Raw genomic sequence first — 23,219 nt, 5'->3', positions numbered from 1 at the left:
GGAATTCGTCCCGAAGCTCAGCGGAAACCTCAGCTGGACGGTGGAGAAGAGTGCTTCGGCGAGTACTGAACCTGTTGCCTGCAGTGCGGCGTGATGTTGTTGATGCCGCCGCCTCTGCCCCCATCGACTCTCGGTCACCAGTTTCCCCGATGACTTCAAGTCGAACACGTTCCCTGATGGTGGCCGGGATTGTGTCGCTGCGAGTAATAAAGCGGTACTGATCTGCGACTCGCTGCACAGTCACGTGCGCGAATTGCGGGAAACGCTCGACGAATCTCTGGTGCAACAAGGGGCGGTAAGATGTTGTACCCGCCCCCGCCGTTATTTCGTAGTAGGAGCGGATGATGAAGAGGTTCATTTCTTCAGTCCATTTCATCCGCTTCCTACGCGAACCTGCTGAAGTGGTCGCCACAGATTGTGGCGAAACAGCTGCAGCAGGCGGAGCTGTGCTCCTGGTCGTCGTGGCGCCTAGACGTCGAACCGCCCCACGACTAGCGGTTTCCACGCCGTGCTGTCCATTACGAGAGCCCGACCCAGTCACCAAGTCAGACGACTCCCGCCGGTTATCCGTACCGGACCTTAAATTTCTCCTTCTTCTCATTTTTTGGTGGTGCATTTTATCCCTAGCTGCCAGGTGTGTAGATAGCTTCCTTAGTGAGTAATCTGCAAGACTGCAACGTTCCTGCACTTTCCTCACCTACCCCCTGAGACGCTGCGGTGGCGTACAGCCATTCAGACTGAAGCTATCTATCCCTCCTCCTTTCACAACCGGGCTTGGGACCGGCTTTATTATTATTTAGCATTACTCCAACAACATTCCCTCATTAATCCCCACACTAACAACACACCACCCAGACTCTTTCTCTTCTTTCTCTCTTTTCATGAAAAATGTATTGGAAACCCTTTGGGCTCACGGCATCAAGCCCATTTTGGAGAAATATCCAATTCTAAGAAATACAGATACTACCTATAACAGTGAAAATGGGAGGAACTAAGTTTGTTTCACTCGAACAGTTCCCGAAAATTAGAGCTAGTTTCGTGCATACTTCGGAGTTTCGAGGCTCGTACTAGCAATGATGCCAGTGATTACACGAGCGGATCATTTATTCTGCGTTCGTCCTAAAAGAGTTCATTCACGTTCTTGAGTACAACCCGGCCGAACGGGCGGGCTTTACCGTCTGTTGTGATCCTACGAGTGTTGCAAGCACTAATAGTCAGCAGGTTCTGCTCATCCTATAAGAAATTATCAGCGCCTCTGCAGGGTCTATACTATAATAGTAATCCCAGGCTTCATTTAGACCTTCACTAGTACAAGTGATGCGGTAAAACTAACAATCTTTTGTAGGAATATTTTATTTGCCTGGCTCAATTTACCGATACTTGAAAGCCCCCGATCAATGACGACCTCATGTCCATCAACTTCATTTTAATGGTATTCGTCTTCGTGTGTATCGTGATTATAAACGCCTCCGTTTCCTAATGCGCAAAAGCAGTGTAACCCTTTCGAACGAGGATTTTCACCATTCTTACCGCTTCTGCTATGTAAATTCTTCTGAACTGCGTCCTAGAAGAACTATTATGCCCCAAAAATTCAAATATAAATAACATTCTACAGTAGCGGGGCTAGTACCTGGCGCTGCAGTACCAACACTGTAATAATGCGCTGTCTGGATCCATTGTCTGGCTCAAATCCTGTTCAAAAGGCAACTCTAAGCTAGCTAGGAACCCCTATTTCAATCGATGCGTTTCTGACTTATTACTAATCTGCGGAGTTAATTTCACTGAGCAGAAAATAATCATTCTTTTAAACATGCCCTGAAGATATTCACGGAGAAAATTTCTTTTGAAGTGTCATTCAAAACTAGAGCCTTTTTATTGCAGCTCCTCCGCAGAGACTCGGGATACCGTAAATTTTTGGTTAATGATGTCCTTCTGAAAGTCCTTTGGAATTAACTGGGCAGCTGCTTTGGCTTATCCCATATATATTTTCCATCTCTTAGCTTGTGCACCTATAATTTTTGACTGCATTCTTTCGCATTCGATATTAGACTTCAGTCCATTGGGTCCCTTTCTCAAGTGCTAAATCCCCCATGTTATTTATATAGCACGCTGGTCCCAAGCCCAGGTAAAGGAGGAGGGTTTGAGGAAACGTACTTTGCACTATCTTCAGTAAAACAAAAATGCAAAAAATATATCTAATAATCGATTTTGAGATGACCACCTTATCGCTAACTATTTGGAATTTGCGAATATTGTTTTCCTACAATTGGTGGTGTTCGCCTTTTCGTCCATTAGATGCAACTACAACAAGTCTGCAGAACCAATCAATCCTGGCGGCGGCAGCCTGGTACCATTTCTGAACTAATATTACGCAACAGAAGTCACAGTACGGAACCTCGAAGAACACCGACTGTCATAATGCATACATATATATTTACTTTCAGCACATAATCCTCCTGGTACCAGAGAAAGAGGTAACACTCGATTAGCTGCTTAGGAAGAGGCAGTCACTTTAGCTAAAGTGCCCCGTATCCAACCCCAGTTGGCAGATTTAATAACATTTCTTTCCTTACATTTAGCATCACCTCCGCTCAGCAATCACCGGAAGCCATCGCTTTCCAAGCCAAAATGTCGGGTAGTTTTTGGGATTTTGGTAGCAAGGTCTACTTCTACCTCCTCCGCTGGGCAGGAAACACTTCACTCGGCATGCAGGATTCAAATGTGCTTATGAACTACTACAACATGATTTCAGCAGGAATTCCATCCAATCCCTTGCCTTACCATTCAAAATGATTTTACCCCACTAATCTTATTTATTAGATTTTTGTAGACAGTGCCCACCAATTCGTATCAGCCTTAAGGCATGCAGCCGTCTATACCTATTTTATATATTATGTTCCGATTAACGTTCCCATTAGTAATTTATCTTACTTTTCTTATCACTGTTCCCTTGCTGCTATGACCTCCTTCTACTCGGAAAGTTAGCACGCATGGAATATTGACTAGCCCGATATCTAATGCCCCAAATGTTTCGATAAGGATTTGGCCCTAATGTTCTTCGTTCGGCTTCCACAATCCTAGGCCTCCTAGGATTTGATAGACTCAGCAATTATTTATAGGCTTCAACGTAAAACTTTCTAACATCTCCTGCTGTACTATTGTCGTGCAAAGAAAAATGAAACAGCTGCAGATGCAGACGCTGTTGAATTTTTGTATTTTTGTATTTATTAAAAATTTGTATATATTCGACTCACGAATCCGAACAGGAGGATTTTGTCTTCTCATATAAATTACCCTCCCATTCCTTTGCACAATATACATCGTGGGTCTCTGGCGATTGCCTTCTGGCCTCTATTTGAGCAAACCCTGGATGCTTTAACATCATTTAATGTTGGTGATGCTTCATTTTGGGTTAGTGTGCGCTGCTGCTCAAGGCTTCAGAAGCATATCTTCAGATATACTTGCTTCCCGAATCTGCACTTGATCGAACCTATTTGCAGGTTGACTGCAGTAATTAATTTAATTGTTGCTTCCATGAGGAAACTAATACTGGTTGTCAATATACCTCCATATGCCCTTCTCATCCTCCTAATGGCATTCCGTCGAATACCGTTTCTGTATTCGCCTAATATAACTCACAATATTACTAAAACCGGTCAATCTTTGATCCACATTCAACCTTCACGGGATATCATTCTAATCTAATCAATCTAATGGCCCATATTAAATCGCTGACATTTCAGTTTATACTCTCCTCCTTAATGAACTCAAATAGGTCATTTATGTTTGACTAAAGTAAAGTTGCTCAAAGAAAGTGGATTGCCACCAACCTGCACCCGTGCCTATCCAAGGAGAATTCTCGCCGCCGCTATCAACTGCCAGCTTTTAGGAGCAGAGATTTATATTGCCACCAGACTGTCGCCTGACATTGTGCCTCGTGAACTAAGTTTTAGGCATTCTGTGCCCACTAATTTTCAAAATTAAGTTTCTTTTTTTTTCATAAACTAAAAAAAAGTTTTTTAAAAATAGATTTTAGCAATTTCAGGCAATAAGTACCGATAAAAACGGTCCTACGCGCCACAAAACTACCAACGATGCCCAGCGTATTAACGACGTTTCCGAGGATGAAGTGGGGCCGGAGTTACCCAGGCCATTCGATGTCAATGACTCCGAAAAACAGCAACAAATGCCTACGGAGGCCAATGCGTTCGACGAAATGCGAGCTAAGTATAATGATGTGCTAAGACAAAATGAGATTCAGCGTACTCAAATCAAGCTGCTGACGAAAACGATCAGCGAAATTAAGGACGCAGCGAAATTCCTGCAATATATGCTGGCGACAGTTTTTCCTGCTATGAACGTGGGACAGCACGCTGCTGTCCTGACCAAGCCAACGGAAGTACCTGCTGACTATCCTCCAAGCAGCGACTTCATCATCCCGTCCAATGCGGGAGGAGCCCGCAAGTGAACCAAAAGAGGGACCCGAAGGAGAAAAGATGTACCTTGATGTCATCGAAGAGGAGCAACAAGACGGCCCTTTTAACTTCGTTTGTCGGCGGAAAAGACCCAAACAACAACATGTGAGTGCAAAAAGTGTGTTTCCCAAGTGCCTGTGCTTGCTCTGCTAGCGTCTTAAAGAACGAAAAGGAGAAAATTCCCCCAATTACGGCATATAATGGGAATGTCCCACAGCTACTGAAATCCCTAAAGGGCAAAAGCCTAAAGATGACCCTGAAAACACGAGAGGAGATAGAACCCTCATTCTTGCAGAGTCCAGAGGGGACCATGTCAACATTTTTTCGATCATTAAAGAGCAAGGGCTTGGTACCACCACAAGAACCGCTCCATCCCCGGGAAAAACGCCGAAGGATATAGGCGAACAAGAGTGGCAGTTAATTAGGCAGCTCTACCAACAGGGTAGCACATCCTCCTTGGCCATATTTCTCAGGCCCTATCAAATTCTGAGTAATAACCTAAAAATCACCATTTTTCCCTTTTTGACACTCCTGCGCTAGCCGATGATCTTCCAAGCTAGATACTCTTCCTCAAGGGATTCGGTGTATATCTATTTCTATTTCATCATACCTCCTGTAGCATTAAATACCATAGAAGCCAAGTTTCCCACTTATGAAGCACTGCGATCGTTGTATAATATATTAACGGCCAAACGGCCTCCTTCTAGGTACTTGGTTTTTCTGGATGTCGTTCCCATAATGAATTTTTATCCACTGGTTACCGTTTTGTTCTCACCTCACATAACCATACCCATGCTCGCGAAGAATCGACTCTAAAGAAAACAAAGATAGTTTCATCAGCTGGCAAGATGGGAGTAAAAAGTATTCAGCGAAAAGGTAAATATTTTTTCAGTAAAACAGTTCATTAGATTTTACCACTATTAACATTCCAAACTTAAAACATGGTTAGACGCAAGAAGACTATACATAGGAGGAGCAACTTCAGCGGCAAAGGTAGGTCAGTTGTATTCGTGTCTCGGTTTATCGCTGTCGCCTAGATGGTTTTCTTGTGGGTGTTTCTAAGATCCATTACCATTAATCCTTAATCTTTGAGGAAGCTCTGGCTTTGGTTCCCGGTGGGATGCGCGAAATCATAAATAGCTGTGCAATGTCTGTTGTTATGGCAGATGCTACCACGTGCCCGCAGCAACTCGCAGCCATGTGCTTATAACCAGAAGGGCGCAAACCAGTGCACTGCATCACATACACGGCACAAACACCAGCCCTTATGCGCGAAATTTTGCTCGCGCAACTCCTGTTGCAGTCGACTGTGTGCAAGACTTTTCCATCTCCAGAAAATTTCAAAGTGCTGGGAATTAAATCTCCTATGTATAGTAGTTGGTTAGATGGTAAAAGCTACATCATTGGGAAAAATATATAGAGTTAGAGGCTATGAACAAAAAGACGTTTTCCCAAATTTCGTAGTATCTTCTTAATCAGATCTGACACCTGAGACCCTCGCAATTGACGTTATATTTAACGATATTCCCATGTCAGTAACCCGCTTTAGTATGCTACCTTCTCTTAGAAATTTATTTCATTCCTTCCTATTTCTCAAAATAAGTTACTTTTTCATCATCATCATCAACGGCGCAACAACCGGTATCCGGTCTAGGCTTACTTTTACTTTACTTTTTGCTGGAAGTAAATTCATCTCAAATTCTGCCTAAAAGTAATATAATATCGCCAAAGTAGATTACTATTAAAAGATAAAATGCAAAAAAAGCAAGTATCAATATTTTTTCAAATCCTTAAAAATGGGAATTCCTATTAGTTTTGAATCTAAATAATGTAAACAATTAGCTTACGACAGGTTTGGATGACAAGTCTTAAATAAATTACATGTTTTTGAGCAATATCTAACCTTGAAAGAGGCTAACGGAGAGTCATTTCGTGTCCATTTGTATTTCGAAATTTAAGATAACAATTCAATGCATCAGTCACATGGATTATACCATAAAAATTACAGTGTTGCTGTTTTGAAGCGTTTATTATTGTAAAACTTTAACATCTTTTCCCCTCAAATATAAAATACTCTCCTCGATCTCTTACTTTACTGTGATAACATCAATAATATTGATTTAAACAAACGACCGTTGATGTCGTCAACTTCGTTATCACACTCAAATAAAACGCCACCAAAAAGAGACGTTTCTATTCCCTTCGTTTGTAATATTTTCGAGAAATATTTATTCAAATTTTCCATTATTATCTCACAACTCATATAACACACTTGGCATTGCGATGCACAAAGTTGAAATATTGAAGTTTATCGGGTAATGGGATCAGAGGTTGAAAAATGCTGATAAGCTTGTTTATTGCATGCTATCAATATTCGATTAGGGAATCTGTAGTCATAGAGTCACCATTTTTCTGTAACAGATGCTATACAAATCTATTCTAGAAACAGTAGCTATTTATGGATTATGGTTTGGATACAAAGGTCGAGAAGTCTAACCGGTGTAAGAGTTAGGATAGTTGAGATTATCAGGGATGCATCATAACTCAATGAAAACAATGCAATGTTTGTAAGATGCTATAAAACTGGAACTGATTCATATTGTGCCAGCTACATCTAGGCACCATTCTTGGAAGCCCTTCAGGCGTCCCCAACACGTTTGAGCATTTTTTTACAGACGGCTAGGGTTTCGACCAGGACAGGTAACTCATCAAATGCTGCCTCTGCCCTGGGAGCAGCGTGACCCAAGTGGTTAACAGATATAGTTCGTTCCCTTTTATTAATCCGGAGACCTAGTTTTTCTTGCCGACTAAAGATGAAATAATTATTGTGTGTAATTGAGGGACCCCTGAATCCGCCATCCAATTGATGGCGTAAACCCAACAAAAGGAGCCCATGGATTAGGAAAGTAAAAGGCAACTTCCCTTCAACTGGTCTGGTTCGCCATCAAGATCGAGCGTAACCGTTGGAAATCCTGCGATAGTGAGTTGCACTGCATTCATAACCGGCAATGAAGTTATCACAATTTCACAATATGTGACCTATCCACTGCCACTTTACCTTCACATCAATACATCCACGCTAGTATACCAACAAAATTGTTCATTTGTTATTATCTCAAATCAGAGTACCCTGATAACATGGCGTAGACATGAATTGATGAACGCTTGGAGTTTCCGAGTTACAATGGTGGCCACTTACTACTCCCATATAGGAATACAAATAGCTTGGTTCTGCCCGGTACTTTATAAATCTAAAGACAGTGAAAGTACTCGGCTTAATTCTACTGTTGTGTATGTCATTTTGCCCGGCTTATTTTTTCGTAAGAAAAAATCTAAAATAAAAGACTAAACTTTTCATTAAATGCCGCATAAGAATTTTTATTTTTCGTAGTCATAGTCTAGCCCAGGAAGAAGACAACTGGTGCTCGAAATATCGGTATATGGGAAATACAAAATCCTTCTTCGGAATTTAGTTTAGTTCAGGTTTTTCTTACTTGACTTAAATCTACAGAAGCCCGAAAGTTTTATCTGAAAAGCCACATTATTTTGTCCCATTTCTCATATTCACAAGTAAGCTCTGCATCTAAATTTTTCAAAGTTATAGCCAAAGTAGTAAAGCCCCGTGTGGAATCCCTATTTAATTTCGTATCTCATTCGTTAGGAATAATAAAAATCCCACTGTAGCGATATTAGGTAATTTTCCCAAAATTTCCTTCTTCCAACAAAGGTCAAAATTACCCCAATTGACGATGTAAACCTTTACTATCTAACGTTCAAAATGATACTGACAACAGATGGTATCACACCAAGATCACACTGCGATAGAGTCAAAGCCTTTACGAACCAATCTAGTAGAGTCCCGGTTTATAATGATTCTCGAGAAAATGTTCATTCAGCCGAGTCGAAACGACGCCTGATAGCATTTCCATACCAGCTAGCTTATCACTAATTATTGGAACGGATCTTTTTAATGAACCCACTTCTGCTGACAACAGATTGGCGTCTATCTCCATCGAGAATAATTCCTTTTCATGGTTTCGTGTAAAACCAAACCTTATTAAAATGGGTTTAGTGTCTGCCTGTCAGTCTGTCTTTTTCTTTTGACTGGGGGAAATCCATCATGGGTACGCATCTGGAATCTAGAACTTGTATGCCAGATTCAAATCGACTAAAACCTACTATATTTTCTTCACATTCTCCCAGCGGAACCACCGTTCTGGTATTGCTTCGCGAGGCTGTTCAGTTGTTATCTGTTCGCTCCAAATGAGCTACTTCCGCTTTGCATGGCGTTAATTGCAGCAGCTTCCCTTCAATGCCTCTGTTCCGCTTCTGCTTCTTTTAACTACCGGTGGAATGTGTTTCGGCCCGCCTATACTTGGAAATATCCTTACCAGTGTTGAGCTGATAATCGCGCTTTCTGCCCAGTAAGCTTTAAGTGGGGTTTAAAGTTCATGTTGAATGTAACTCCCAGATATTTCAGCGATGACTGGGGGCTAAAGAGATGCTCTCCGATGCTAATTTCAACAGTTTTCTGATTCCGACGCTTTGTGAAGAGCCCTAACTACGTCTTGTGTTCGACAAGCTCCAACCCGTGGTCTTTAAGCCAAGACTTGATCGTTGGTTTAATCGCGTTCACATATATCAATACTTCGTCGGGTGATTGGATATTATGACCATTCCAACGTCATCTGCGAATCTGACAACAACGGCTTGCTTAACTACTGGGAGCAGTAAACCGCCAGAAGATTATATTTAATATATATTTGGGCGTTTCTGCCGCGATGAGCACTTCGATGATATGGTTCAATCTGGCAGAATTGAACGCATTCTCGATGTCGAGAGTCACCAGTGCGAAGTATTTCCCTTCGTCGTAGGCTTTTCTGGCTAGCACAAAAACCAGTTCGGTTACATCAACCTCTGAACGAGCCTTCCGGAAGCCAAACTACCAATTTGATAAATAACTACCGCTATCAACTATTTGATATAACCGGTTAGTGATTACCCATTTGAGGAACTTGTCTATTGTCTTTAAAAGACAGATAGATCTATAGGATGTTGGTTCACCTATCGGCTTACCTCCCTTCAGGATCAACACAAGCTTTTGTATTTTCCACTCTGCGACGAAGGACCCTGCTGGGTGCCATTCTGATTGCCAGTTTCAGCGCCTTGTTAGGGATTCGATTAATGCCGGGGGCTGCGGTATCCCCGACCCTTTTCACTGGGTCCAAATCTTCGTCTTGGTATCATTGGGAAGGTCATTTCCGAATGTTGGGGAAACAATGTCGTCTCACAATAATCTAGGGCACATATTAGGATGGGACCTTTTGAATTTTATTACCGACATAATCAGCTTGTACGGTCCTCTCTATGGATCGTAGTCTCCTTCATCACAAAGTCGCTTGAAGTAATAATTTTTACTTTTTGTGATGACCCAATGCAACTTCTTCCGTACCTTTTTATATCCGAGGTATCTTTGTTGAGTATCTTTGTCATGTTATTTCGGGGTAGACTCTGTCTTCTAACCTTCAGGCATTTAATACGACACTTCGCTATTTCAGTAGTTAGGGTTGCGCTTCCGAAAGTGTGCACCTCTTGACATGGAAGCGTCACACCAAATATCGTCATGTGGAATATCAAATGAAAGGTCTCGGTTAGTACTTTCCAAAGCCGGTCTTAGTTTTGACATGTGAGGAATCGAAAGTGATCATTTCTTTCACGCGCTTACCAAAACTGAAACATCCGCATACAGGCGAATATCATTAACCAGCCGACTGGTGAGAACGGCAGGATTGTGAAGACGACAATTGCGCATTATTCGTCGCCAATATCGACGTAAGCGAAGGGTTAAGCGCTTAGGCTTTCTCCTCGCCATCTCTGCTGCTTCGAAGATCCGTTCTCGGGTCGTTTGGTATTGCTGCAAGTCTTACGTGTAAAGGGCTCAGAACCGAAAGCGTCGGTTTTCTCAAAATGGGTGGTGGGTAGGCCATAGCTAAGTTGTCGGAACGCTTCAATATGAGTGGCGGCCCTGGGATTGGAGTGTTGAGTGTTGTGGTGGCAATTGGGTTTTACACCCCCTTCTCTAAGGGAACGAACCCGGAAGTTTTTTGAATGCGCGCAGCAAGAGAACTGTGGCTTCAATATGTTTGGCGCCCAACAGCCGGAACAGAACCGACATAATTCTATCTTGTAATTTTGCCACTATTGTCCCAGATCTCCGCAATTCCAACAACTGTGAGACTGAACTGCTTTCACTTCTGCATTTCAAAGGTCAAAAGAATCTTGTTGAACCTTCTCGCTGGAGGTTTCCGCGGCGTCCAATACCGACAAGTGGCGTTTCGGACTGGCTACCTTGACCATCTCACGCACGGCCAGTCGATCTTTCTGATTCCCAAACTTCTCCACCCATGCTCGTAGATCACAAATAATGGTTATCTTGATGGGGACTCCGACGCAAAGTTTCCACCAGTTCGGCCTCCTTTGGGCGGTTGATGGACATCAACCGACGGATGCCTTTATTAAACTCCGCGATGGGTTTTCGGTCTTTTTGGGTCCGGCTTCAGATCCGCTCCCAGAGATGAATGTCTGGCAAACGATCCCGGAGAGCGTTCCGTAGATCCGCCACTGACGGTCTGGGTTGCCCTGCCGAAACTCTCAATACCAATCCGCCGCTTCTCCAGTAAAAAATATACAGGAATATTCCAATAAGGGCGAAAAATTTCCTTCCAGAGTCGAATGGGCCAACGATTTAAAAACCTTCCTACCCGTCATATCTTAAGCCCCAAAACTTGAAAGATTTTGTCAGGTGACGTCGTTCCTCGAGCCTGATCCGACGAGTTAGCTGGGGGAGTAAGAGGAGTAATGGTGACGAAAGCTGCAAGCCCGGTGGTGCGTCGTCACACAACCCGCTGCTCCTCTCTCGTCGGCACCAACCTCGTCTGAGGTAGAGGAAGCAATTACTGAGGCTGTGATCCGCCGTGAATTCCCCCCATGGTCTCACTCTGGTGCGGAGACTCACGGGGAGCCGCGCGGTCGAACCGCTATTTCTTATTTTCCAGATTTAGCTCGCGTTTTGGTTTATCTCGTAAGGCCGTCGCAAATTCCCTACATAGTTCGTTTGGTTATTTTTAGATCTGGTGCGGACCCACGCTCGGTATAGACACGTTGATTTTGTAAAAATGGCACGTGAGCGCAACTAATGAAAGAAGTAGGAATGATAGCTTGAACTAGAATGATAATCAAGTTTGCTAGAGACGCCTGATTGCTGACAAACCAATTCCCCAACATAGTTGAATTGGGTCAAAAACCATTAGCCTCATGTATGTAATCTCAAAACGAGCTTCTACTCAAACTACTACACTTACTTGATTACTGAGATCTTGCATATCTAATTGAATTAACCCCTAAGCTCATAGCAACCCCAAATGCTCTATCATTTCATCAGTCCGCTTCGATTACTACACCAGTAATTTCGTAATTACAAAACTACAAATTTCAACAATTTACCTTAAGCCCGACGAGGACTTAACACTTTCCAAGTGCTGTAATTCTATTTAAGTTAATGCTTTCTACGCTGCTTGATGGAACGCGAGGGCAGGTGGATAACCTACATTATAATACTCGGATGACATGAATAACATGCAAACAACCCTACCTCAAAACCTCTAAACTGTTTTGGGTTTCGTGTCAAATGCCATTTTTTAGTAGCCCGGTCAAATGCAGACAAGGAGCGTTTTCATATTCCACAAAGAGATGGGAAAATTCTTTAACGACAACTGGGAAAAAATGTTAAAGGTGTGGTGGCCAGGACACTCCCAGCTGGAGATACGTAAAACCCCATACAATGGTGCACACAGGAGCCGTTACCGAGAGGCTTGTATGTTTGATAACAATTTACCATACGTGGATGTGAAGTGATATGCATACAAAGAGTAGAGTTTGTCAGGGAGCACGCATGGCTCTGTAATTGTGATAGTCGCAAGTGTTGCTAGTCCTTCCTTGACTAGCTGGAAGGAGCCGCGAAGGCATCCATTAAAAGTTCAACTAATGAACGAGACTGATTCCCATTGATGACAATCTTTCCTGAGAACAAGCAAACATTCATAATTTCCTTCGAATGGATCCCATAAATTTTATGAAGCCATCACACCTTTCAGCCCGAAATCTAGACACGCAAATACTAAAGAGAACTTGATAAAAAATTAGGACGAATCCTTACGTCCAAACAGAAGCCCCAACGGCAATACTGGAATCAACCATTAACCATCGTTTCGCGAGCTAAGGATATCTTTATCTACGATATGGGACAGGGGCCAACATCCTCTTTACTTTCATTTGGGGAGCACTTTGATTCTTCACGCCTTCGTCTCATTTAGTTAAAAGCAAGAGATGACTGCATGGCTGCCGGTGGGCACCTGCTAGTTGTAGTCTATTTCCAACGAAACCTACTTAAAACACATAATGTGATAATTAAGTGGCAACAAAAGTGACAAATTGAGATATAGGCTCAAAGCAATTTATTTGCTCCCAGGTTAAGAGGTTAATTTCGTAATTAACGGGATAGAGTGATAATTTTGAAAATAAGCCTCCATTTTCCAATAGATTCTGAATAATAGGAAGGTAAAATGTTCAAAAATCTGATAATTAGTATCTTGTGAATGTTGCTTTTATTATACACTGATTTCGTTTGTTAATGGAGGCAAATAAATGTCCCACCTTTTAAATGTAGCAAGCTTGGAAGTTTTAATGGAAGGCATGGACCAAATGGATATAAAAAGTGTTGTGTGGAGCTAAAATTGTATTGAATAGCTCATTATCAAACATCTCATTAGTAAACCGTTGGGTAATAATTTCATATCCCTTATACCTTTATCTGAACCATAATCTGATAAATTAGGTGATCTGATTCTTCGTTATTTATTTCTTACTTAAGAGCTAGGAAAAATGTCGGATAATATTCATCTTATAGATGGTTTTATTGAATTTCTAATATTCGATGTACCATTTTGTTGCACATAGCAATCAAGAAAAGTATCTTTTGTGAGTTCTAACGACCCTGAAAAGTCTATATACTAATGCAACTGCACTCCAATCCCGACTTGATAGCTTTAATCGATTGCTTGTCAATTCATTTCTTGGTATTTGCCTTTATCAGAACTCCATCAAAGACTGTCAATGGCTCCGCAAAACAGTGAGATTAGTTGACATGCATGAAATAGGTTTTATCACTTATTGAACTCCTCCGTATCCTCCAGATAAGGCGGAAACGTGCATGACTGATTGAAAAGAAAAATTGCATAGGTATTAGGGCATTGTTTCAAGGTACATCAGTTTGAGATCAGCTTCTTCTGACATTTGACTTTACGATAGCATGCGATGTAGTCCTTCGTCATATGTCGCCCTGGCGATGGTGCCTCCTTCCTCACATTTAGGCCTTTAAGGAACTGCAGTTGTTTGTTGTTATTTTGAATTGATATTTCCTTACTTCCAGTAATGTGGAAGTAGTGGATAAGGCGCAATATATTTTACATACTTGCTATTGAAATAGAAAATGGTTTAGCAGTCTGCGCCTTAAATCTATCAATGTTGCCGATCTGATACCAACCTATCAACGCGGTCGTGTGCCCAAGCAATGACGTTGACTCGAAAAGCAACTGCACCTTACAAGTTCACGACAGGCAATACAAATATTGCTACAATTAATGCTGGCTTGAGAGCTATTAGATGCCAGCTAAAGCATGTATCGTCTGTATAAGTTTCCCGAGGATCGTCAGCAACTATAATCGCCAACTAGTACGGATTTCATTGAAAATCCATCCCCTTACTGAAAGCGAATTATAGGTCATCCCCAACGCAGGACAAAATGTCACATAAAACTTAGTTCATCTCTCCCCTAATTACCCTCGCTGTTTCATTTTCCCCACGACTTTCCGAGACGCTCGCATTCCGCTTCTACTGTTCTGTGCCAAGTGCCCTTCAGACGATTTACTCGTCGGCCATCTTGGGAGAGTGGATTCTACTGCATGGCCTAGCCTGCAATGCAATTGTCCCTACCCTTAATCTGTGAACTTTCCATTGCCCCTTCCGTCTTCCGATCGCAGTGCGTAAGAGTACCAGACCTGTGCGCTGGCCAAGTTGATCGTTTGGCTGGGCTGACACTATAGGCCAGCACACTCCGTTCATACGACACAGACAAGTATTAACGAAAGCATGGAGCAGAAACCACGCTTCCTAGATAAACAAATTGATAGGCGCTTTCTATGCTCTGCTTTTGTTGGTGTTTGTCTTCAGTCCAACTACACTTGTCTCTCTCTCCAAATCCAGAGCCATTTGAACAAGGTCCATGGCCCAGTAAGAGAGCAAACGGATGTCATCAGCGTAGTTGAGGTGTTTTAGGACAGATGTCATGGTCCATCGAATTCCTCTTCGTCCCCCGGACAAGACACCATCAAGAGCATCACCGATAACAAGAAGAAATAATATCGGCGACAAGATGCAACTTTTGCGGACTCCGTTTTAAACCGCAAAATCCTCCGAGATTTTGCCTCGGTGCAGCACATGATATTCTGCGTCATCATATGTCGCTCTGATAATAGCTATTAGTTTCTCTGGAAAGTATCTCGTGCATAGAGCACTCCAGATACACTCCTTGTTCACGTCATCGAAGCTTTATCGAAATCGATGAAGACCAGTGGCAGCGAAGATTTAAACTCTTCGCACTGTTCGAAAATTATCTGTACGGTGATGTCAGCGCAGGAGGATTCGGAGCGGAAACCAGCCTGCTTCCTGTCGATCAAGTTATCGATATGCTCTTTGATGCATTCCAGGATTAGTTTAACTATTATCTTTGCGACGACTAGGAGAACGTAGATACGTCCTCCAATTTTCGCACTCAAAATGGGTCCCATTTTTTGAGGTCTTGACGATCATCCCCTTTTTCCACTCTCCGGGAAAGATCTCGAATTCCCATGATTTCCGTACTAGTACAAGAAGTAGCAGATTTGCGAGGAGATCGTCAAGCCCGACGACTTTACTCCGTTTGAGTGCATTGATGGCCGAAATGATTTCTCTTCTGCTTGTTGGAGCAATCCGTATCGGCATGTGACTAGCCATTTTATCCACAAAAGAAGGAACTTCACCGGATGTCATACGTTTAATAACCGTGGTGAAATGTCCTTCCCACCTCTTCAGTTGTTCATCATCATGGATGAGAGATTGACCGTCGGCGCCCTTCACAGGACCATCGAAAAATTTGCGACCGCAGGACATCTCTCTCGTGATGATATACATTCCTAAAATCATTACGATCTACGGCATCTTTCGTTTCTCTGGCCAGCGCAATAGCAGATTCTCTCTTACCAGGGCATACACCGAACTTCTCGGAATTTCGTTCGGTATCTGAGTGCGAGCACATTACGCCAGCCGTCACTCGCAGAGGTAACAGAGCCTTCAACCCCTTCTGTTCATCGATCCCCTCCCACGACTCCGCATCCAGTCAGATCTTATGACGCCTCTTCGAGACGTGGCCGACGGTTTGCGTAGCACCCAAGGAAAAGGCATTTTTGATGGCGGCCCAATGCTAACACAGTATGTCTGCCGTCCGATCAAAAAAATAGCTCTCCCACTGTCAAACGACAGCTAAGTCATACAAGCATTCGATGTTGAACTTAGGGGGTCGCAGCTCCTCAACCATATGAGAAGGGGCGGACGCAACACGCAAGCGAACGTACGCGACCATCAGATAGTGATTCCTTTCAAGGCTAATGTCAACGCCTCAATTGCTACGCAGAAACAACTCCTAAATCTTTTGCTGATCGCGAAGTGGTCAATCTGATTGCTCGAAGGGCGTTGGTCAGTTAAAATCGAACTGACCTTATAGCAGGCTCTGCTCTCGAACAATATGCCGCCATAACAATCAACGTACCTCCCACCATTACCGTTATGGTCGCTAAGATCGTGTTTCGCTATCACATGCCCGAGCAAGGTATTGTCAAATCCCATCAGTGCGTAGCATTGTACAATTGCAATGCTCCTTAATCTGAACCAAAATCTAGCAGTTAGAAGTCTGTCAGATAGCGGTAACCGTCTGAAGCAACCCGACACCGAAGACACCGTACTCTCCAGAGCCCAATCATCTTACTTCTCTTAGGCCGAGAATGTCCAATTTATTTCGCTGAAATTCCCGTTCCAATTGAAGAAAACCAGCATTCTAAGGGTCCTCGCTATCGTTGTTGACGAGCGTGCGTATATTTTAGAAACCAACCATAGTCCGTTTACGACAGCCACAGGTCATTGCCGCGAAGTCAATCACTATCCGAGACGTTTATGATGTTTCGGTGACAATAAAGTGTCAAAATTTGCAGGTTTCTAGCCAATAAATTTCTATCCCTTTTAGTCGCCTGTTATGACAAACAAGGAAGACTTTGAGTATATTCTTAAGCCCCAACTTGCAAGGCACCAGCAAGTATCCACCCACAGATGTTAGCGAGCAGAAGAAAATCAAATACAAATTTATTACTAGAGTGGCACCACTGTCTGCCTCAGAGCTAAAAAAGGAAAATAAAAGGTCACCATATCCTTAGTTGGGTTGTTGATAGTTCACATTATATGAAAATCTTGCGGCTCCCAGAACAGCTGATGAAGTAGATGATTGTTGAGTATTTAACCGCTGCATCCTGTTTAACTTCCTAGCCTGATACACCTCAATTATTTTAGCTTACGGTTCCTATTGGATAGTACTACGTTGATCTGGATTGTTGTTCAATGGAACCCCCTTCCAGCATTATTTACCTTTTTCATTTTCATTTTCTTTCTTTAAAACTTCTCTCAAAATACAAACCTAGTTTTTTGATGGTAGAGATTTACCATAGGTCCAGATATATTGAATGAACCCTTCTTCCAATCTGAGAGTATTATTCTGTCCTCCGAGATGAATGTCATTTGTCTGCGTTTTAATTTTCGTCTAGCGCTTTAGGAGATCTAGATGAAGATCGTTTGGTTCTCTCCTTTAATACCTACCACCTGACTTCTCTTTACCATTTCGATCTCTATAATCTTGATTTAGGAATATTGGCAGTTTCTACCTCAAGCATCTCCCGAAATATCATTCGGCTTCTCCATGTACACATGCACTGGAGAATCTACAGTTGATAGGACACTTGCAGTTTTGGCCGCCTTCATCTCCCTCTATTGCTTCTTAAAACCTTCTACAGCTGCCTGTAGAGACTACTATTTTCAGTGACATGAAATGATCCTCCGTCTCCTTAGTTATAGCTTTCAGATCGTACACAATTCAAGTGGACAGTTCCGCACCCTTCCAATTGACTTGGGAGGGTGTGGAACTTTGGTACCAACCTATTCTGCTGTCTCGTCTATCGCATAGTCCACCAGTATCGGACCTTGTCAAAAAAATGCGCTGCCAAACGAAAGTTTTTTATTCAGTCTCTTGTACATCTGCTCGACGATAAAGTTCTTAATTGTTATTTGCTACTCATGAGTGAGTATCAGTTCCGAATAAGATTTCAGTGGAGAAGTCAATCCTTTGCTGCTTTTCTATCTATCTTATGTTTTGCTTCTATTCTATCTCTCCTCCCCTCCCCTTTGCAAACACGAGCCAAGGTCCCTCCTCGGTCTCCCTGAGATTTCTTTTCATTCCAGGCTTTCGTTCAGATTGCACAGATACCATTTGGATCCTGCGCAAGATCTGTTTTCTTCGTAATGTTTGGTATCCCAACCGCTGACGTGAAATAAATTAAAAATACGAATTTGAATTCTAATATTGAGGAAGACGGTAAGTTGTCGTCGAAATATGCGCACTAGCGAAAAAATAAACTTGATTAAATTAAAGAGAAATGATTCGAACTTTTAACCTATATCGTGTTACCTTAACTCTTACGATAAGTTTCGTTAAAAATCATTGGGTTCCCACCGATATGGGGATCAAGAACTCTATTCTCCAGTAGCACATATCAGAAAGACTCCGCTCCTCCAACCAGTTACTACCAAGTGCAAACTGCCAAGTTGGCATGGTTCATATTACACCCTATATTGGAAAATGTATTTTTGATTCCCCAGTCCAAATCGACACCTTTTCACTAAAGTAGGATCAGTACATACAGAATGTTGTAACAGTCCTAGTAGTGGAGAGACTACGATTCAGGGAAAACTATAATCGCGTGCAGGTATATTCAAGGGGGATATTTTTTATATGGAATGAACAAAGAAAGGAGGTAACCGTTTGATGCATTACATTCCAAAATTATGTAATGCCGCTAGAGAGCACGGTGACGGTGATACTTTATATGGTTGCCATTCGCCCCTTTATATAATAGTTCGTTGAAATGCGGTTCAGCTCCCCCAAGATTTCGCGAGATGCCCGGACTTCTCTTCTCCACTATTCTGCGTCAAGTGCTCTTTGGGGACCTCCTCATCAGCTATATTGAGCTAGTCGGTTTCATTGCAAAACGAAGCCAACAATAGACTTGTCGCCCCTCCTAAATGATTGACCTTTCTACTGCCACTTCCACTTTCTAATCATGGGTGACTGGCCCGTGCACCGACCAAGTTCTTTGTTCGAAATAGTGTCAGGCCATGGAAACTCGGTTCTCTTGAGTGACAGTACGGGTTACTTTTAATATGCTACGCCTATATAGAAACACAGAAAAAACACCAGCACAGAACTGTTTGAACTTGATCTTGGTGAATCTTGGACAATTACATTTCCAGATTTTAGACAAGGCACTGAATGCGGATCTAGTGTAGTTAATGCATCAAGCGATATCACGTTCGGCGCACCACCGGCAGATACTATGCTTCCTCGATATTCAAATTGATAAACTTCTTCGACTTTTCCCATTAATACAAACAGGAATAGTGTGATGACTCGTCAGACTGACATTTTCGGTCCAACTCTACTTGCTTCTCTTTTCAAATCCACAGTCATTTGGTCAAACTCCACGACCCAGTGAGAGAGCAATCAGATGCGATCAGCGTAGACGATGTGTTTGAGAAATGATGTCACGGTCATTGAACTCCTCCACGTCCACCAGTCAAGGCAACATGGCAAATGCCACCGATAATAACATCGGTGACAAGATGTACCCCTGAGGGACTCCCCTTTAGACCTCAGATTCCTCCGAAATTTTGACTTGATGCGGAACATTACATTTTGCGTGATAGTATGTCGCTCTGATAATAACTATTACTTTCTCCGAAATGCGCCTACTGCGTAGAGCATGCTAGATACATTTCTTGTTCACGCTGTCGAAAGTGTTCTCAAAATTGACGAAGATCTAGTGGAGGGAAGATCTAAATTCCGCAGACCGTTCCGGAATGATCCGTAGGGTTATGATCAAGATGGGAAACCTACCTACTCCTTGTCGATCAAGCTTTTGAGTTGTTCTTTGTTGCGTTGCGGTATTATTTTGGCTATTATATTTACTATGGCGAGGACCACGATCATTCCCCCTTCAATTGTCCTGGAAAAATCTCAGATTCAATACGAGTGGAAGAAGTAAATCAGTAGAAACTGAAGGTGCAGTGATAAATAACACTGCCGGGAGGCCGTCAAGTTCAGCGGCTTTACTCCATTTGAGTGCATTGATGACCGAGATTTCTCTTCTGTTTGGGAGAACAGTCCGTATCCGTAAAAACGGTGGCATTTCATCCTCAAGTGGTACAAATTCGCCGGATGTAATTCAGTTAAGAGCTGTAGTGAAGTGTTGCTCCCACCTCTTCAGCTGCTTACCATCGTGGATATGAAGTCGACAGTTAACGTCCTTCGCAGGACCATTAAAAGGTTTGCCATTACATACAATTTTTTTCGTGATGCAGTAAAGACTGCTGGAATTATTGCTATCTACAGTTTATTTCGCTTGCCTCACTAGCGTAATCACATATTCCCTTTTCGAGCTGCGTACACTACATTGAAATTTCCGAGATTTCACTCTACATTGAAGTTCGAGCGCGCCACGCCCACCATCAACTGTAGTGGTCAACAGAGCCTTAAATCCCTTCCGTTCATCAGCCCAGTTCCAATCATAAACACAGTTGGATTATACGAATGGTCGATGTTGGATTTGGGGGTCGCATCTCTCCAACCATGCGCAAAATAGCAGATGCCACACGCAAGTGAACGTAAGCGACAATCAGATGGGGATAACTTTCAAGGCCAATGTCAGTGCCTTCTTTTATTAACCGTACATACAGAAGACCTCCTAAATCTACTGCTGACCGCGAAATAGTCAGTCTGATTGCTCGTACGTCGGCGCAAGGTGGTCAAACCTGCAATCTACAAACCTTCCACCATTATCGGTATAGTCACTAAGACGGTATTTCCCCATCACATGTTCTGGTAAGGTGTTGTCAGAACCCATCCTTCCATTCAGATCACGATCTCAGTGTCACCTCGCATTGGACTGTACAATTGTGATGCTCCTTAACCTAGACCGGAATCTTCCCAGAAATCGGCTCCCAGCTGACTTCCAGATTAAAAAGTACATTGCCGCTGGTTGGAGGGAGTATTCAATGTGCTACCATTTTTCTTTGCTTAAGCCCAGAATGTCCAGGTTATATGGTTGGAATTCTCTCTTGCAGACTTTACAGAAACCAATCATAGTTTATTTTCTGTAGCCAAAGGTCGTAGCTGCAAGGTTACTTCCTATCCGAACCGCTGTTGGCATAGAAATCTCTATCGTCTTTTACAACATTTTTTGTGTACTCATAAGCCCCAACTCACAGAGCATGTGTGCCAGCCAAATCTTCCTGGCCTTTACGTGATATTTGGTGTTTACTCTACCTTTTGCTCTTCAATTGTAGAATATCCTTTGCGCTTTCTGCGACTTATTACATCTTTTCCCTAGTAAGACTTGTCTGGAATAGTCAAGCCAAATAATTTGTACACTTATGGACACAATATTGAAACTTACAGAAATAAATACAGTATATACTCAATTTGGGTTCCCCCCTTAACAATACTTTAATAAGATAAGCAACCTTATGTTAAGTACAGCATGAATCCTTGGTAAATAAATATTCTTAATAATCGTAGCAAATCAACTTATAGACAGGTGAGAATCCAATGACCGATTCCGGTTAGGTTTCATATCCACGAAACACTACGACACATTTACATATAAAATTGGAAGACTCAAGTTCGTATCTTCACATTATGGCAGATAAAAGTCCAAAATAACCCAAAAAAGGTTGTATCCGATGCAACAACTTTTACGTGTACAAATGTTTACAACCATGAAATTTGCTGTAGTGAAGATATAAACTGAACGTGAACAATACTAAATTTCTTTAAAAGCTCACCAGAACAATAAAATTTCAATTTTACAACTTTTTTAAGGCGGCTCAACGGTTACCCACACAATATATTGCTTACCTCGACTATGTATCTACGAACATTGGTTTCGTCGCGGATATTATTTAATAAATTCACTTCCTTGTATTACGTGCGAGTGTACCGTGGGGCAGCAAACTAAATCATTTACACGCTGTTGTTACTGTATACGTATGTGCTCATATGTATTGTATTAATGGATGAATATATTAACTAATCTAACGCAATGTATCTTGGCTTACCTCACCTACATCTCAACCTACTTTATTTCGTCATGTCTTCCAATTTTATTGGTTATTTTATAATAACCATAAAATACCGATGATTTTCCATAATTTTAATATTGAGAGCCAATCAAGTTCAACGATACAATTTTTTCTGGTCGATTGCATCTTACGGATTAGATGAGTTTACAGTGTCGGATTCAAGGAGCGCCTTAAAATATAGGGACAGTTTGCTGTTATTTTTCTGATTAAAGAATAAATTTCCGTAAAATGATAAAAAAGAAAGGATTTAAAGCCTTTATTTCAGTTCTATAATTTTATAAAGAAAGATTTATGATGCCAACCTGCACCACACATTTTTTAGATGACATTTCTCGTCCTGGTACCATATTTCTAATATTCATACTAAAATTTTCCAAAAAAGTGTTACACATTGACTTTAGTGAACCTCCTGTATCTCCCATTGGAAACAACCCCTTTTTTCAGACTGAACAATTCTCATGCTGATCATCTAATTATCATCTATGTTAGCGACCTCTCTACTAAAGGAACATTTCGTGCCCTATGTACCTTTTGTTAACTCCCCAGACAATATTCTTCAATACGTCAAATGTAACACTGGCTACATATTTTGTCTTATGTTGAGCTGCCGAAGGATAAGAACCCCGGTTTAGTGTTAGGTTCATTCATTACTCACAACTTAAACTTCTTTATCTGTTGTCCTCAAGGTGCACTTTTTAAGGTTTGATGTAATACAAAACCTTATTAAAATCGGTTTACTGTCTGTCTATCTGCCCGTCTGTCTGTCTGCCTGTCTGTCCGTCACACGCATTTTTCTCGGAGGCGATTATAACAATTGACACCAAATTTGGTGGAAACGTGGGAAGTGTAAACGCTCACTCATACAGTGAGTTACATTATTCTATGTTGAATATAAGGGGGGGTCCCCATACTTGCCTAAGGAGGGGTGTATATTTTATTCGCCAAATATAGTTATGTGGGGTATAAAATGAAAGGTTTCGATTAGTACTTTCCGAAGCCGGTCTTAGTTTTAGCATTTGTTGGAAAGGTGGGAAGTGCGAGGGGTTGAAATTGATCATTTCTTAAACGGGCCCATTCTCAGAAACTACTGAACCGGAAAATCTGAACAAAATCAAGAGGCTGCCACTATATTGTGCC

This window comes from Hermetia illucens, chromosome 4, assembly GCF_905115235.1.
Source record: "Hermetia illucens chromosome 4, iHerIll2.2.curated.20191125, whole genome shotgun sequence".
Lineage (NCBI taxonomy): Eukaryota > Metazoa > Arthropoda > Insecta > Diptera > Stratiomyidae > Hermetia > Hermetia illucens.
The sequence above is the reverse complement of the archived record's forward strand: the minus strand, read 5'-3'. Positions refer to the sequence as shown.